The 20,000-nt window shown below is 35.3% G+C and overlaps 1 protein-coding gene across 2 annotated transcripts in view; it reads left to right on the plus strand.

Moving 5' to 3' along the window:
• Window positions 1–20,000, plus strand: part of efna5b (ephrin-A5b) — a 124,197-nt gene that overhangs the window by 1,408 nt on the left and 102,789 nt on the right. The gene's annotated exons all lie outside the window — the stretch shown is intronic.

Raw genomic sequence — 20,000 nt, forward strand, 5'->3', positions numbered from 1 at the left:
TAATTGGTTGCTTTTTCCTGTAGACGAACATTTGTAGACTAAATGGATTCATGTTGCTTGTAGAACAAGCGTCAAATCACTTACAGTGAAACTCTGAAATAAAACTTAAATATAATATATGAATTATGCTGTGCATTATCATCACATTTTTTAAATAATACATTAATTAATTAATTAAAAACCAGGTGTAAACCGTGTATTTGTGTTCATTAAAAGGGCCGCACGGTGAAGGGCCACCAGACGGGCTCTGTAAATGACACTGCAATTCTCAGCTCAAAAAGAGTTAAAATTACTTATAATATTAAGATGAGGTGAATGTATTTAATTTACACAATATTATATATGTTATTAGACCAAACAAAAGTAATAATGCATTTTATTTGTGCATATTTAAGTGTTTCATAGGTCAGAATAATTAAAAACATGCTGTTAAAAGCTGGTAAATAGTTTTAAAGAGAAATAATAACTTTAAATAATTGATAAATAGTTTTAAACAGCCTACATAATCTAACTTTAGTCATTAAATTACCATTGATGTGTAGTTTATTTATTTATTTGATCTCAATTTCAACCTGCATGTTGTTTAACATGTTTAAAATTGATGGTATATTCACATTGACACTTTTCACAGAAGTAATGAAGTCTTTTTTGTTTTTCATTGCAACAGTACAGCTTGCATATCATATTTAAAACTAGTTTGAATGTATCAGACAGTTTTGAAACCTGCCGCCAGTCTGAATATTTCTTTGCTGATTAGTTGTTTTGTGGTCAGGATTTCTCCCCTGCTTTGCGAGCACAGTTTATTTATGTGACACTTTGTTTAAACAGAAAAATGCAAAGTCAGATTTCATTTTATATGTGACGCTGAAAAGCCACATCATTTGGACACATGGATTTCAAGCCAGGTGATTATTCTGTTGAAAAAATAAGTATCATTGCAGATTTCCAGAGAGAGAGAGTGTGTGAGAGAGAGAAAGAAATATATAAGTTCTATATTTTTTCTTCACATTTTTGGGGCGTAACCTCAGTTCACAGAAGCACAGATGGTTTGCAGTGATTCACGTTGAGTTTGGGCCTGTAAGAATCCAGTGGTTTCCTGAGTCTGTGTTTTATTGTCTTGTTTTTAAAAGGGATGCTGTGTGTCAGATTTACAGTAATCTTGTTTTTTTCACTCATGCACCCTCACGAATGATAGCAAAAGAAGTGTGCGTGTGCAGGACATGATATGAACACACGGACTGTGAGGAATTCATTTTGCATGATGTATTTGCATGCTTCACGTATAGTCAAAAGCACATTTTTAGCAGTGCATCTGCTCTCTCTGTATGCATCGCACGAGCTCTGACCGAATATTAGAAGGCCACATAAATTGACTCACAAAGGCACCAGTGAAGCACGTCGTCTGTTGGCTGTCCGCACTTCATTGGCTCGCACCTCCCTTATGAGTATGAATGGTTAATTGGTTAATTACTCACTGCACCTTTGGCACACTAAATGACCATAATGAGTTTGCTGTAGCGTTTCCCATGCTAAGAGCTCCCGCTAGCCGGATTCTCCTCCGACTTCCTTCCCCTTTAACTGCAACTCTCTTCATTTCTCAGTGCCATGCTGAGCAGAGAAAATGAATGAATACAATTATATATTTCAGGAGGTTGATTCCTCTACTGGAGACCCGGGGCTCCGGGGTCACGCGGCCTCTGAACGGAAACCCAGCATACATTCAGATGTAACACGATAGTTGGGTTGCTCGTGAAAATGTTCCATGATGAACCAGTCTGAAATGTGTTCCCACTCGACTCAAACGTGCAGGACCGTCCAGTGTTTACAGGACAACTGTGTTTCCCGTAAAAGTCCCTTAGATACCAGTTACTATTTCTGTGTATAAGCATTTTAATAAGCAATAAAAAATAATATTTCTAATATATATATATATATATATATATATATATATATATAAATAAATTAATAAATTATTATTATTATCGTATGATATTTCCCGTAAAACTCCCCAAAACCTGTTACAATTTGTGTGTGCAATATGTAAACATATATATATATATATATATATATATATATATATATATATATATATATATATATATATATATATATTTAGTATATATATATATATATATATATATATATATATTTACCACACACAAATTGGGAGTTTTTACAGTAAATATTATATAATAAAATGATTTTAATAAGCAATAAAAAATAGTGTGTATATATATATATATATATATATATATATATATATATATAAATTTAGTAAAACTCCCCAAAACACGGGTTACAATTTGTGTGTGGAATACGTAAACATATAATTTATATATATATATATATATATATATATATATATATATATATATATATATATATATAAATTATTATTATTATCGTAAGATATTTCCCGTAAAACTCTCCAAAACCCGGGTTATTTGTGTGTGGATATATATTTTTTTATATTATATATAAATATATATATATATATATATATACACACTATTGTTTTATTGCTTAAAATCATTTTATTATATAACATTTACTGTAAAAACTCCCAATTTGTGTGTGGTGTGTATATATATATATATATATATATATATATATATATATATATATATATATATATATATATATATATATATATATAAATTATATGTTTACGTATTCCACACACAAATTGTAACCCGTGTTTTGGGGAGTTTTACAAAGTTTTTAATTTTTATATATATATATATATATATATATGACATATATATGATTTTTTTTAAAAATATTTTTTCCTATTATTTATTAAAATTGTATATTTTCAAAAACAAAACAAAAAAAGATTTAGCATATTTCTACCACAGTGTAGCCTATAATACGTTTTGTAAAGTTTCGTAAAGTTTTGTAATCCCCACCACATTTTGTTTTTTACCTCGGCAAACTTTGCACTCTTCTCCGCACGAAACCACTTTTATGCACTTGCATGTATTTTATGTGTATTTTAGGAGCTCCTCACTTCTCTTCTGTGGGAGATTTAAGAAGGAAAGGAACACATCATGCATCTCAGCTGAGAAATGTAAAACACGGGCCGTTCCTCATGCGTGTGTTTTCTTCAGTCGTACACGACCGCTATTCTCCAGTCCTGAGCAGATCCTGCTGCAGTTCACACTGACTTGACTAGTTTTGACACTGCGTGTTTTCCTCTTTGAGACTTGTTAAACCCTCTCCTGTTGTATGTAAAATGTGCTGTGCCTTTCTGCTGTCCATATCCATTCTCAGAGGGGAACGAAGATGGTTTGTGTATTGGAGAGTTCAGCCAGTGCATGAGAAACCGATTATGATGATTTTAAAGAGCAGAAATGACATAAAGGACCACGTTTAGACGAGGATGACAGTGGATTAACGTTAGGCAGATAGAAAACATCACTGTTACCCTGCAACAGCTCATTAGGTGCTTAAAAAGCCAGCGGGACGTTATGCAATGTCACAATGTTTTTATTTAATAAAGACAAAAGCGAGTTGAGCCAGGGATTTGCTGTCTGTTGACTCTGGATATACAGTGGCTGTATAAAACCTCTCAGCATCACATGCTCTTCTAAGATAAGGCTTTGTGAAGGCCGATGCCGGTGTCGTGGTCGGGATTGTTGCTCCGTCTGCCAGTCGATCCGGCTCTGGATTAGACGTACACGAGTGAACGCTGGAGAGATGCAGAGTCGAATCTGCATGCAGGATTCATTCAGGAACGGTCCCGGCGCTGGACATCAGATTCTTATGCATAATTAGATGCATTGGTGACACTTTACAATAAGGTTCATTAGTTAGCATGAACTAATAATGAACCGCAACATTTATTTCAACATTAATATAAAAACATATTAAAATCTTTAATGCACTGTGAAGTAACACGAACAAACAATGATCAGTTGTATTTTCATTAACAAAGATGAACAAATACAGTAACAAATGTGTTGCTCATGGTTAGTTAATACATTAACTAATGAAACTAATGTAAAGTGTTTCCGCTGTATTTAATTCAGTGCATCTCTTAATCTAAAACCACATGGTTTATTCTTAATATGTGACATGTACATGTTTTGTGCATTATAATCTCAGCATGCTCAAAATAAGTGAATGCACGACGAGACAGATGTTTGTGAGTGTTTGCTTCATTTATTCATAAAAGATATTTAACATGAATAAATACTGTAAGCTGGAGAGCAAATAATGCTGCAGTGTTTCTCCTGTTATTAGTGTAAGTGGAGCATGACTGGTGTGGCTGGTGTTTCGGTCATGCCTGCTTCACCCGTGCCGTTCCACATTCACACCTCAGTTTGAGGAGAGTAAGTCCGTCTGCAGCTGCGGGACGGTTCTGCAGAAACTCAACCGGTTTAGAGACTCGCGGGGCAGGTAACTAACTTAACACAACGTTTCAGAAGTGCAAAAAAATGTTGCATTGCGCAAATAGTCAGAGAGTGTGCAGAATCCCTCAGGAGTTTTCAGCACTCTGCATTTTATTATTTCAATAACACTTTACAATAAGGTACCGTAGTTAACATGAACTAAGAATGAACAATACTTCTTCAGCATTTATTAATAATTTCAACATTTACTGAAATCAAAGGTTGCATTTGTTAACATTAGTTAATGCACTGTGAACAAACAATGAACTGTATTTTTATTAACCAAAGATTAATAAATACTGTAACAAACTTATTGTTAGTTAATTTCAGTTAATACATTAACTAATGAACCTTATTGTAAAGTGTTACCATTATTTCTAATGTGCATTGGTGTTTACTCCACCGAGAGGACAAACAAACAAACAAATGGACGAACGGAAAGCGGGCCGCTGTAAATATTGAGCGGCCGGTTCCTCTCTCTCTCAGTTCTGAAAGGCCTCGATCGCTCTGAAAGGCCACTATTGTTTCCTCTCGCTGTCGCCTCTCCACAACCCGGCTGAAAGTATGCATGTATTTAGAGAAAAGGAGAGCAGGAGAGGATAAAGGGGGTGAATGGAGAGGGGTTCATGGTCCTGCTTGTAATACTCTCGGCGTTCACAGCGAACACAGAAGCGACGGCCTTTTCCCTCAGCAGATCTTTCTCACACGCCAAGCGCTGTTTCACAGACGCATGTGTCTGGCCGCTTCGACCGGGTTTCTCCAACAATAGGTGACATTTGTTCTGTGACGAGGCCTAAGCCGACAGGATTAACCCCAGAACTGAGCTTTGTCCGTCTTCTGGGGGTGGAGGGGGTTCGGGATGTTTGAGGGGTGTTTTGTTGCACCGAGATACAGTATCAGCTCTTGACGTGGCTGTGAAGACGTGCACGAAACATAAAGAACATGATTTTCCTTTCGTTTCCCAAAACACTCAGATTCCCATGCGAGTGGATCAGATACACTGGACTGATGAGATGTTTCTGAAGATCTGAACGCTTCTGCTTAAATGCTTCAGATTCAGTTGGTTCTGCCCATATATGAATTCTTCACACAAAAAAAAAAAAAAAAAAGTTTTGTATTTAAATAAAAAAATATAAATATTAAATAAACTAAAAAAAAATATTTTTTTATATATATATACATACTACATACATTACACACACACACACACACACACACACACACACACACACACACATATATATATATATATATATATAAACAAAAAGTTATAATAATATACAGTATATAAACTTATTTTCATTTATTTTCATTTATTTTACATTTATTTTATAAATGAAAATAAGTTATATATATATAATATAAATTAAAATAAGTTAAATAAAAAATAATAAAAAATATTAATGATAATATATATATATATTAGATATATAAACATACATCACACACACACATATAAAAAAAAACACACACACACAAAAAAATAATATATATAAACTTATTTTCATTTATTTTAAATTTATTTTATAAATTAAAATAAGTTATATATATATATATATATATATATATAATATAAATTAAAATATTGATCATATATATATATATATATATATATATATATAATTTTAACTTATTTTTTATTTAATATTTTATTTATTTCATTAGATACACTCTATTGAATTTGTTCCTCAAGATCTAAAGACCTTTTGATCTAAAGACTGCTTAAATGCTCAAAATAAAAATTCTGTACAAAAACGGAATTTAATAATTTTCTTAAATTTCATTTAATTTCATTCAACATTATTATATTTTATTTTATTTTCTATTTACCTTAAAATTATTGTCGTCATTTTAAATAATGAATGAATTGGTTTGTGCATCACACAATTCTCCTTCCATAGTTACATTTGTGTAATTGTATTGGGTTTATAAAGCGGCTTGCTTTGTCTTAATGTGCGGTCAAGTATGTTTTGACATCTGAAAAGTTATGTTCTCTTAGTTTCTGAGAGCCAGAAGTGGATCCTCCAGGATCACCTGGACATGTTGTGTGCGACCGGGTCTGACAGAGGTTTGTTTGTTTAGTGTCTCTGGGAGTAAAGCGACTCGAGGTCTCCTCATTCATGAGCTAATGGCGTGGAGTCACTAAAGGGCTTAAAAAGCCATCGGCTCATTGTCTACTGACACAAAACCCTTTCCTCTTTAATCCCCCTTCCTCTCCTCCATAGAAACCTTCCTGCTCACATTCGGCATTCATATTAATCAGTGTTAAAGGCCTAATGAGATAAATAAGACTTAAGAGGAACCCTGGAGTGTCTTTGGAAGTCTGCAGAAACTGTTTAGTTATAAATTTGCCCTGGACTGTTTCCTTCAGAGCCTGAGAATGTTTAATTGACCTTTTCTAATCTTCCTTGGAGTTTTGAAATGCACAAACCGAGGATTTTTGAAGATGATACCTTTACTATAGTATTGTTGAAGAAATCAACTATAGTCACGACTAGGGGTGGAACGGCACACAGAAGTCACGGTTCGGTTCATGCCTCGGTCCAGACATCACGGTTCGGTACAATGGTGGGAAAAGCAAAACAAAAATGCAGAAGGCTTGTGCATGTCTCAGGCTGTAAATAAATTACTTAAGCCTTAAATAAGTTTCATTAATAAAGTAAAGGCATAGAACCAGTTTATTTGTAGTGCACTGACAATAGTTTTATATAATTAGTTTATTAATTAAATTAATAAAAAGACAAAAAGACCTTGAGATATGTTTGGCAATTGAACCTGAATGAATTGAAAATTAATTTGCTACATTTCAGATTAATATATTTGTTTTCCTTAAAATTTTAACTTAACACTTTGCAGTTTGAATGATGTCCTGTATAAACAAAATGACGGAATATGTTTTTATGTTTCCACTGTTCAAACGCGCCCGCGCCCGCGCCACACACACACACACACACACACACACAAATATAAGTAAACACTTTGCGACTTTTGCCCGCGCCTCCCTCTCTCTCTCTCTCTCTCTCTCTCTCTCTCTCGTCGCAAAATTGGTCGTTCAACCACGTTGGTTAATGACGTCACGCAGGTGGTGGAGTAATAACTTCTTTTAATGAATCTGTTTAAGATCAAACTACTGCGAGATGTTTTGCTATAAATTATGATCATGGCATCTGATTTCCAGATTCAATCATAGACTCGTTCTTACGCACTAGAGCACGTTCGCACATGCGCACTCCTCTTCAAAAACGACACTTAAATCTCTTCACAAACTAAAATACGTAAATTACATTTGTATGTATTCTAAATGAAAGATTTAGATTGTACTGAATGTCAGATTGCTTATTTTGCTCAAGATCAGGATTTATTGAGTCCACATGTCATGAAAATTAGAAACTGCTTCTAACCACAGGTCAAGATCTGTCGTTCAAACACACAACTTTGCGATGCTGTTTGTGAATGTTCGTTGGAACGATGGCAGACTCGTTGAAATGCTGATAACGACAGACCTTGTGACCACAGTTGGCTAACGATGCTTTTGGGAAACACACCCCAGGACATTTAGCATCTGTTTCTAAATCCGTGTTTGTTTGGCTGCTGATCTCTCTGCTTCCCCAAACCTTGATCTGATTTCCCCCCTCGATGCTCAATGGTCCGGTCCGCATGGAAGAGGCCATCTGGGGCTCTCTCTCTCTCTCTCTCTCTCTCTCTCTCTCTCTCTCTCTCTCTCTCTCTCTCTCTCTCTCTCTCTCTCTCTCTCTCTCTCTCTCTCTCTCTCTCTCTGTCTCAATCGGGGATTACTGGCCCTTTAGATTTGCAGTAATAGGCTCAGGGCTTTAGGGGGCTGTCGGGGTGTCTCTGCACCCCAGTGTTTGATTTCGGCCCAATGTTGTGGCTACTACGGTTAGTTAATGCCGGATCACAGAGGTCCAGATTAGGACCCCAACATTAGGTAGTTTTAAGTAACAGTTAAAAACCCATCTTTTTAATATAGTGTTTGTGTGTTAATTGGAGACACTGGATGTATATTGTACTCTACTTGTTGTTGCATTTTGGTTTTCTCATTTAATTTTCTTTTACGGATGTACTTTTGTACTGTACTTGTAGCGCTTTGGGTATAAGAAAAGCGCATTGTAGATAAAATGTATTATTATTATTATTATTATTATTATTATTCATTGACTGTGAAGACAGAGGTCTAAACTAAAAGTTCACAGGTCATGGCTATTGATGTATAAATATGAAATATATAAATATCTGGAGTCCGGGAATATTTGCATTACACAGAAAACATTTTAAGATTTGATTACATTTTGTGAGATTAAAAGCGTGTGTGTCTGCATTAGCCGTCAGGAATCTTCTAATTCATTTACTGATGTTAGAAGCAATAAACGTGTAGATATAATGAATTGTTATGAAACAAAATATTCAAGCAGAAATTATTTAGCCATAGAAGTCTGCACTGCTAAAATTAAAATGGGTAAGATGCAAATCTTTGAGTGTTATTTAATAATAATAAAATATAAAATATAAAAAAGTGTGTCTTGCTCATTGACATTAAATACTTTTGTTTCGTTTAAACTACAATTATTTTGCTTATATTTTTACATATTAGTTATTATAATTTTATGTATATATGTATATATATATATTATTATTATATAATTTCATGTTTATACTGTAAAATTATATCTATAAACATAAAATGATATATAATAGTTATTTCTTGCATTTAAATATTGTGCACTCAATGAAAATGTTTAATTAACAAATACTTTATAAAAATATTAATTTGATGTAGTTTTATTGCTATTCAGAATTATTTTTGAGTGCATTTGACCAAATATATACATCAAATCAGTACTCTTATGGTTTCCACATCCATCATGTTTTAATAGTTGTGTTTTGACATGGCTTTCATTCCTTTTTCCCCTCTTTGTGTGTGTGAAACCTTCCGTCTCGACCTGGAGAAGGACTGTGATGTGTTTTGGGGGGCGACGATCAGCCAATGGAAACGCAGCGTTTCCTGGCGTTTGATTGGTGCAGGCGGTGAAGCTGAGTGTGATGGCGGCGAGTGTATGAAATATTAAGAGCTGTTTGTGATCTCACAGGCAAACCTTCGCACGCGATGAAGAAACGAGGTCAAGGCTATACCGTGTTGACACGGCAAAGGTGACCGTGAAATCTGAGGGTTCAAGTGTTACTTCTGTGGCTGTTCGCACGTGTGTTTAACCACAATTCTGTTCCTACTCTGTGTTTTTGTCTTGTTTTCAAATATCTAAACATTCTTAAATCAAGATGCATTTACTGGAGAAGCAAAGTTACTAAGTCTAATGAAGAATCTATCAAAATTAAGTTTAAGTTTGTGCTTAAAACAAGAAAAAATGAAGTTTGAATTAAGTTTAATAAGACTTAATATCTTTTATATGTGAAGACTTAATATGCAATTTTGCTTGTTCTCCAGTAAATGTATCTTGATTTAAGAATGTTTAGATTTTTGTGCTGGAAAACAAGACAGAAACTGAGGAAGAACATTTTTTTTTTTTTTTCCTGTTTAAATGAAAATGTCTCATTATATGCGAGCTGATTGTTAATCTTGCACACTGAATATTCAGATAAAAATACTTTTTTGGTCTGTAGACCAAATGTTTTCCCCTTTCCTATCAACTCTGCACAGAAATCCTCTCTCTCTCTCTCTCTCTCTCTCTGTCAAAGAGAAGCATCCGAGTTTCTCAACGCCCCGCCGCTCAATAATACGACGTTCCCTCCAGCTAAAAACGCCAGGAACGTTCCTCACACCAGTCCTGCGTCTGTCGCCGTATCGTTGGAAAGAGCTACATGGCACGAAGGTGCCTGAATTATTCACGCTCATAATCGGCCTTTATGTCATATCGCCCGGGCTGGGGCCTGTGTTATTCTAGTGCATAATTGATGCTGCTCAGAAGTGGAAAAGTTAGAATAGCAGAAGTAATGTGAAGGGAAAGTGCAGGCGATTGCGTGCAGGGGTCAGACTCAATCTCGGGACGGGGACGGGGGGGGGGGGGGGGGGGTCCGACTGAATCAGGCGTAACCAGCGCTGACATTGAGCTGAGCTGGAATATCCACTCTCTGAAGACTTACAGCCTGCCGATGACTGGAGAGGAGAAGGAAAAAAATGGCTGGCATCAATTGTGGCTTTGCTTTTTTGTTTCAAAGCATTCTTTAGACGGTCTGGTGCAATAGTAATTGGAAAAATAATTTTTTACTTTTTGTCTGCCATATTTGGTCAGAACTGATCTCAGCGGTAATCAGGATCAGATCTACATGCTAAATGAATTATATTGACGGTCCAGCGTTGAGGTGTTTATAGAGCTGCGCATTATGTGTCGTTGGCAGGAACTTGTCATGCTTTTTATTTTATTTTCCTGATTTTACACTAGCGAGTTTGGGATATGTCTCACCCAGGCTGCATTTATTCGACTAAAAATACAGTAAAAGCTAAGAAATATTATTAGAATGTAAATCATCTGTTCTCTATGTGAATATATAGTAAAGTGTAATTTATATCCTGTGATCAAAGCTGAATTTTCAGCATCATTACTCCAGTCTTCAGTGTCACATGATCCTTCACAAATCACTCTAATATGATGATTTGATGCTCACGAAACATTTATGATTATTTTTAGTTGAAAATGTTGATACTTTTTTTTCTCAGGATTTTTTGATGAACAGAAAGTTTATTTGAAATATAGTTTTTTGTAACATGTCTTTATTGTGACTTTTGATCAATTTTTTTATTATTTATTTATTTATTCCACAAAAAATATGAACTGTTTTCAACACTGATAATAATAATAAATGTTTCTTGAGCATGCTGAAAATTCAGCTTTGATCACAGGATATAAATTACACTTTACTATAAATTCATATAGAAAACTGCTGTTTTAAATTGTAAAAAATATTTAACCATTTTTACTTTATAAATGCAGCATTGTTGAGCAAAAGAGACTTAATTATTCCAAACTTCTTCCTGACCAGCAGTGTAATTCCCTTCCCAATAGCCGAGCGTAAATACAGTGTTGTGACGACGCAGGGAAGTTCACTTATTGCAAAACCACTGCAAATTTTGTGTCGCTCGCATTCCAGTGATCGCGCTTCAAGTGAAAGCTTAAACCTTGTCATTAGTTAGCGGCCTCTAATTAAGTCTCATTCTTTTCTCCTCTAGTGCTTCTTTTGTGCAGCGCAGATTTACCTGGCAGAAACACGGCTCGTCTCAAATTAAAAGTGCACACATGGCCTTAGGTTGAGTTTGTTTTACACCTTGCCAACCCTCAGTCGTCCAACTCCCAGCCACAGAAACCATGTCTTTTGTGTTTCTAAACAAAGAGTGCTGGGATTTAGTTACTAGCCTGTGAGCTTAAGAAGCAACAGAACACAACGGCTACAAAGACGCTTGTGGGAAATTCTTAATCTTCAGGTGAACACGACACCTGAGAAACAAATGCATGAGGGCATGTTTATGGTGACTCATGCACAGCGAAAAGACACACACACACACACATTGCAATTCATGCATTTTAATATCAAACTGCCGTATTATATCATTCGCTTATCCAAACTTGTTTTTCTTTACACTATTTAAATGACTGATCAAATCATGCCAAATCCAGACTCTTCTGCCAGTAAAAGGTGAACCTTCATCCAAAATCAACCAGCAATGATAAAACATTCATTCTGGACAGAAACATAAATATTTCCATAAAGAGATGAGGTAATACACTCGTAAAAATGTGTCTTGCTGCGTGAGCAATTAGTGGTCTAAAGAAAAGCACTCCATCCAAGCAGACTTTACAATGCTTTTATGGCATGTATGAGCAGCTACAATGCAGCCATAAAGCATCTGATAGACGCATTAGTCTCTGCGTGTCCAGGAAACATATAAAGAGAATTTATGAGCGCTTTCTCAGTGAGAGCACCTTCAGAAGACACAGGACACAACCCGTCAAATCACCAACAGAGAGTTATTTATGTCCACCATCACCAAAACAACATTACGGTTAGTCAAAAATATTAAAGACCACTTATTATTTTCTTTTACAAAGTCTTGATGTTGTTTTCAGGCTCCACTAGAACAGGTTTCATGCATTATTTCCTCATATTCTCCATTGTTGCGGCTCCTCTCTTCCCAGTCTGTCAGTAACGCTCTGTTTACTTCCTGTCTCTTTGAAGCCCCTCCTTCTGAAAAGCACACTGTGCTCTGATTGGTCGGCTGGAGCAGTGTGTTGTGATTGGTCGAGCGCTTCGAGTGTGTTTGGGAAATGTCCCGCCCCTAATTACCATAACCGTCAGTTTAACACACTACTAACTAACTCAACCAGGCCCCGCCCCTTTATTCTGCGCATTAATTATTTAAATGAGGAATATTGTGATGTGTTCGTTCCCGGAAGAAACTCAAGATACAATGGAGGCGTTTCAGGAGTTCAGAAACACTGACACTGATATAGAGACCACAGAAAGTTGAACGTGTAATAAAGCATAATACGTCCGCTTTAAATTGTGAGTTTGTAAGATGCAATGTTGATTCCATCAAGTTTACTGGTGGTTTTTCGATATAATGTTGTGTAAATCAGCATATCGTGTCGCACTAAATCTCCATCGGTGTGATCTTGAAGACACAACTCTCTGGATTTAGAAAATCAGTCCCTCAGATGAAGGTAAATGAGGGTCCTGAACACGTGGACCCCCGTATGCTTCTGTTTCCACAGATTCATGCCGCCTCGGGCGCTTATGGATTATTTCTCCTGCTCTCGCTGTGGTGTTAATTGAGTTCTCCTTTTGTTTAGGATTCACAGGCACAAGACGCTGTGGAAACGATCCTACCCTGCTGATAAAACCCACTGATAATTATTTTCTTGACTTTTTGCTATTTGCATCATTCATTCGCCTCATTATAGCTTGAGCCATCATGTGATTAAAGAGATGTAACTGTCAATTATGAAAGCAATAATTGCATGAGATCTCACACTGCTTGGCCGTTTCTCCTAATGAACTCTTTTAAATTATAAGTATCTGCACTTAAATGAAATTTTATCTGCTCAATGATCTGCGCGTCACATTAAAATGAATCAAAAGGTGCCTGTAATTATTTAATATAGCACATAGTACTTTAGTCTTCTAACTTTCAAATACAAATCTTATTTAATTTTTTTACTTTGTAGCTTTGGAGTTATTTGAAGAAATTCACTAGAATTATTTTAGTTATTTTATTTCTTTTAGTTTTTACTTATATGTGACCCTGCACCACAAAACCAGTCACATGGGTGCATTTTTTGAAATTGAGATTTATACATCATCTGAAAGCTGAATAAATAATCTTTCCATTGATGTGTGGTTTGTTATGATTGGACAATATTTGGCCGAGATACAACTATTGTAAATCTGGAATCTGAGTGTGAAAAAAAATCGAAACATTGAGAAAATCTCCTTTAAAGTTGTTCATTTATGTTGGCGATTGTGCTGCATTCACTCACAGAAATACATGTTTTATATATTTACAGTAGGAAATTTACTAAATATCTTCATGAAACATGATCTTTACTTCATATCCTAATGATTTTTGGCATAAAAGAAAAATGGATAATTTTGACCCATACAGTGTATTGTTGGATATTGCCACAGATAAACCCGTGCGACTCGAGACTGGTGACGTGATCCAGGGTCACAAATTAAGTTATGAATATTATATCATATATTATTTTAAAATGTTCTCTCACCTATTATTTTTGTGTGTTTCACTTAAAAAGAATTGTACCACAATTGAATCCAAAATAACTTAACATAATAATAACAAAAAATAAAAATAAATGAAATAATTATATATATATTACAGTTTGTAAAATAAAATTAAAACTCTGGCCTTATTTCAAAGCTGCTTTATTTTATTACAGGTTATATTTCTGCAATACCAACCCAGATACTGGAAAATAAAGCTGAAAAAATGTCCAGTAGATATATATATATATATATATATATATATATATATATATATAATTTTTTCTCCCAAAGAAGTAGTTTTTAAATTCTGAGAATAGAAATAATTATCATCTGTACCTTTTATACATTATATTTCAATTTCTTTCATGACATTTTCCATGATTTATTATATTTCATCTTGATAACAATGATTGTATATCATATTTTATACTCTTATATAAATGTCTTTGTGGCTTCTCTTGATATTACTACTTTTATTGAGAATTATATAAATTAGAAATTTAAGTTGATGTATCAGATTCTTCATAGTAGGTGTTTTTCTTTTAGTCTAAATAATGTTTTAGCATCATTTTTGTGTGGTTTAGAACAGTAAACGGCTCTACGGTGTTTAAAAGCCTTTAAAATCCTCTCTTTTCCTGAGTGATTTCTTCACGTGGTTTTAGTGATCTGGAAGACGTTCAGGGTTTGATGAGCGGTGTTTACTGGCGCGTCTCTCAGACCTCACGGTTTGCTGGTGTCTGGTTTGGTGGAGGTAGAGGACCGATAAGTGGCCGGCGTCTGGAGATCAGAGAGCGGGGGGGTGGCGTGTGGGTTGAGTGAATCACGTGACTTCGGCTTTTGAGCTTTTCCCTGATGGCTTTTGGCACGCAATGCTGGAGCTCCACTTCTGCCACCAACCAGCGCCAGCAGAACGATCTTCCAACGACGTGAAAGCACCAATGAGCCAATAAGGAAAGACGGGCGTTGCTATGCATGAAGAGGAAATGCTTTGTTAATCTGACTTCTGTTGCCTTGATCTAGTGCTTACTAGAATGAACTTGATCTAGGTCACAGGAGCTAGTGAGAGACGGCGTGCTTCAAAGAGGACTTTCTCTTTTATGAGATTATTATTTTTGGGGTTTTTCTTCATGTGGCTCTTTATATTCACCGAGAAAAGCACAAGTACCATTGAACCGCTGCTCACATTCATACTGTATTTCTGTAAATGCATTTTGCAGACAGGAGATGGTTCACTGTACAAGGCAATCATAAGTGCAGTTCATTATATCATGTGGAATCAGACATATATTTATATTTCAGTTTTTAAAAGAGTAGATTCAGTGTCTGATGAAATTAAAGGCCCGTTCACACCAAGAATGATAACTATAATGATAGCTATAGCATTAACTATATGATATCGTTCTGTTTGTTATAATCACAGTTTTGTCGTCTGTCGCTTTAAATGCCCAAGCTCTCTAAAGCAGGATGGATTCTGATTGGCTGTCAATGTTTTTGTCATTCATCAGCTGGAAAAAAGAAAGTGATTCCAATGAGATTGTTGAACTCTGCTATACTTTTATATTTAGAATGAATTTAAGAAGGATATTGTTATTGCTATCGTTATCGTCCTTGGTGTGAACGAGCCTCGACACACGCAAAATCTATTTACACTACATACAGTGTCTATTTTCACTAACTCCATCCACCATTGCTCAGATATTATTAGCACTAACAGCACATTACATAAATGCATTTGTCATTTAAGCATATTACTACTGTTTGCACCTTATGCACTTGCAGTGTAAACAAGATGCTGTTTGTGTCTATTTATACTTCGTACTGGATATCTGCCACTATTTACACTCTCATTTTTCCCCACTTAGAACAGAATTTATTCAGTAATTTTTTTAAGTCCCCCTGTAGTCAATAATTTGATCCCTTAAAACTCATCTTTGATCACCAAAATATTTAAAAAAAAATTTCCTTGAAAACAAATTCTTCATGCTTTAAAATATCTTGACTGTAACTCGACACCCTTGCCTCATTTAGTATGTGCGGTTCTATGAATATGCAAATGAGCCCCACCTCCACTCACTCACTCAGCTCAGAGATCCACTGGTTGACGATCACACGTTGATCTGATTGGTTACAAGGTAGTTTGTGACGTCAGAAACACCAGCGATTTCAAAGCGTGTTTTTGAGACCGTCTTTGGTTCACTGCAGTTTTAAGGAGGAAATACTCAGCAATGCTGTCGACTTATGAATTTACACATGCTTTGTCTTAAAGCAGATTAAAAACACCACATAGACACATAAACAACATTAAAAGCTGTTGTTTATGCATAAAAAGCCTGAAATAAAGCCAAATAAAATATATTTTTAGTTATGTTATTTTTTTTTAATTATGCACACACTTAAAAAGTCACATCTTTTGTCAAAGAATAAGATGTGACTTTTTAAGTGTGTGCATAATTTAAAAAAAATAACATAACTAAAAATATATTTTATTTGGCTTTATTTCAGGCTTTTTTTAGTGGGATACCGACTCATATACTGTAAAATAAAGCTGGTTTAAGGTCCAGCACATTTGCCGCTGCCAAATTTCCATGAGTGTGTTTGTGCTGTTACTTGATTTGCATAATTCCTGGGTGTTAAAACTCAGACTGTGTGTGCAAACAAACAGCCCTGTCAGCGGACGCTATTCATTCTCGCTGAACCCCCCGAGAGTTTGCCGATGTGGGAACGTTTTGGTGTTTTTCCGCATCCCGTGAAACGCTCTTTGCACCTGCGCTGAGAAATGAGTCTGCAGAATTAAAGCACGGCACATTGATTTTTTTTGCCCCTCTTTCCCTTTTTTAATATCCTGGAGCCATTACCCGACTCACAAAATGGCCAGTCAATATCACATCTGCATTGTGATTAAAGCTCAGAGAAAGGGCTTTGTCTATGTATATAATGTACAGAGGTTGAAAAGGCGACACAGTCCGATTGCGTTTCCAGATACGCTCAGATGAAGAAGCCGTTCGTCTTTAATTAAAGTCTCTCTCTGCTGGAGGGAGTGAGACAGGTCAGACAGACAGAACAACTTTTACCATTTAAAGTAAGTGTTTTTTAATGTTAAAATACTGTTTTGGCAAGCAGATTCAAATTATAAACTGTTGTAAATAAGATGACGCAAGTACATTTACAAGCAAATACTATTTCAGTCTTTCTACTTCAAAATGTAATGTTTACTTAAATGTGAAAATTATTAGGATGTAAATAGTTTCTTCACTTTAATAGATCAATTGATTTTTAGCATGCATTTTGACAGTAAAAGAAACACATGAATGCATCCAGGCACATTAACAGCTTAAATAATGTATTTTTGTGTTTTTGCACAGGAGTTTTTCTCTTTAGTGTCTTGCAGTGAAAGAGGAGAGGAAGCACAATAGATGTGGAATGTGCTCACTTTGAGTCTCTGCTGTTCTTACATTCGGCTCTCCGTCACACACACACACACACACACACACACACACACACACACACACACACACACACACACACACACACACACACACACACATTTCTTTTGTTAACAGCAGCTGTAAAGTCAACCCGCCTGAACCACGCTGATCCAAACCAAACAGTTCATGATGAGTCCTGCTGACTCGACAGACGACACTGAACTCAGCCTCCCGTACGTGTGCTAGATATTACCGTTATTAAAGTGAACATGAAATGTGTAGGGCGCGACTTGATTTTATCATGAAGAGATGATTGGATGATGAATAGTGGGGGTTTTAGAGCTGAATGTGAGGTCACATTACATTAACGTTAAGCAGAATTAAATTACTTCTTTCTAAGATTTTTGAAAGAATGAAACAACGTCCTAAATGATGTCAGCTGAGAATGATCATGATTTTCTGTTGACTTCAGAATATACACTACCATTTAAAAGCTTGGTTCATGTTTTTAAAAGAAGTCTTTCTATGTGAATATATAGTAAATTGTAATTTATTCCTGTGATCAAAGCTGAATTTTCAGCATCATTACTCCAGTCTTCAGTGTCACATGATCCTTCAGAAATCACTCTAATATGATGATTTGATGATCAAGACACATTTATGAATATTATCAATGTTCATATTTTTGTGGAAACCGTGATGCATTTTATTTATCAGGATTCTTTGATGAATAGACAGTTCAAAAGAACAGCATTTCTTTGAAATAGAATCTTTTCTAATATTATAAATGTATTTACTAGGGATGCACCGTTATAAAATGTTGGCCGATTCCGACAACCGATTATTCTTTATATTTGAAAGCCGATAACCGATATATTGGCCGATAAATCTGAATCCAAAATTTTATATAATTTCTGAGAGCCTGATTACAAAAACAAGTCTCACCATTAAAAGCCATGACCCAAACACACAATTACAATGTTCTCATTATAACTGTATGTAGCCGATATGACAGAACATGTTGCACTTCACTGTATTTTCATTTTTTTTAAAGTAGTTTCAATCATATTTCAAGCAATTCAAAACCAGTGCACATCTGAAGGAAATAATACATTATTTATCAGCTTTAATATATCGGCTAAATTTCCTTATCGGGCCGATAACCATCAAAAATATACCGATACCGATATAGTAGCCGATATATATTGTGCATCCCTAGACTTTACTGTCAATTTAATGTGTCCTTGATGAATAAAAAATTAAGGCTGTCAAACGATTAATCGCGATTAATCGCATCCAAAATAAAAGTTTGTGTTTACATAATTTATGTCGGTGTACGGAGTATAATTATTTTCTATATATAAATGCACACACATGCATATATATATTTAAGAAAATGTGTTATTTATATATAAAATATTTATATATAATATAAATATATATACACAGTATATACATGCAAATATTTCTTAAATATATACATGCATGTGTGTGTATTTATATATAGAAAATAATTATACACCGTACACACACATGTATTATGTAAAAACAAAGTTTTATTTTGGATGCGATTAATCGCGATTAATCGTTTGACAGCCCTATAAAAAATATTAAAGTAGTGTATGTTTGCATGATTCTATCAGACATACATTTACAGTTGTCATGAAATTTGATGCTCTTTGTTTGCGCATGCATACTTATGTGATTGGACACGTCTCGCATGTGTTTTATTTGGGTTTGGTCGGTCTGGTGTCTGTTTAACTTCCTCTCGCTGTGGTGCCACCCTGATTAGACACCATCTGCTGGGTGGCATGGCATTGTGCCCGTGATACTGTATTTCTTGTAGTGTTTAAAAAGCTTGTCATCACGGAAACTCCCCCTTTTTTTACCCCGCTGTGAGTAATTATCTCTGAGAGAGGAGCATATTAGTGTTCACGGGGGGCGAGTGTCTGTCCATCACCTCTCGCAAATCTTCTTTCAAGGTCACTGTTTGTCCAGGGATCATCCCTACAGCACACACACACACACACACACACACTTTCTTTGCTTCTCTTTCATGTCTTGAGTGTAAAAGCACAGGGATGCTTCATTACATGTCACTAACTGGATAGTAACATCAAAAAGCTTTATTATTAAGGCCTTTAATTTATGCAAATATACTGTAATTTATTTGATGGGTCTCAGCAGTACTTTATTCATCTTCTAGCATCTTTCTGGAGTAAAATAATGATGCTTACCTATACAGTTGACCATTTTCTCAGGATGGATAGATGGATGGATGGATGGATGGATGGGTGGATGGATAGATGGATGGATAGATGATAGATGGATGGATGGATAGATATATAGATAGATGGATAGATGGATGGATAGATGGATGGATGGATGGATAGATGGATGGATGGATGGATGGATGGATAGATGGATGGATAGA

Source organism: Squalius cephalus (genome assembly GCF_949319135.1).
Source record: "Squalius cephalus genome assembly, chromosome: 16".
Classification (NCBI taxonomy): domain Eukaryota; kingdom Metazoa; phylum Chordata; class Actinopteri; order Cypriniformes; family Leuciscidae; genus Squalius; species Squalius cephalus.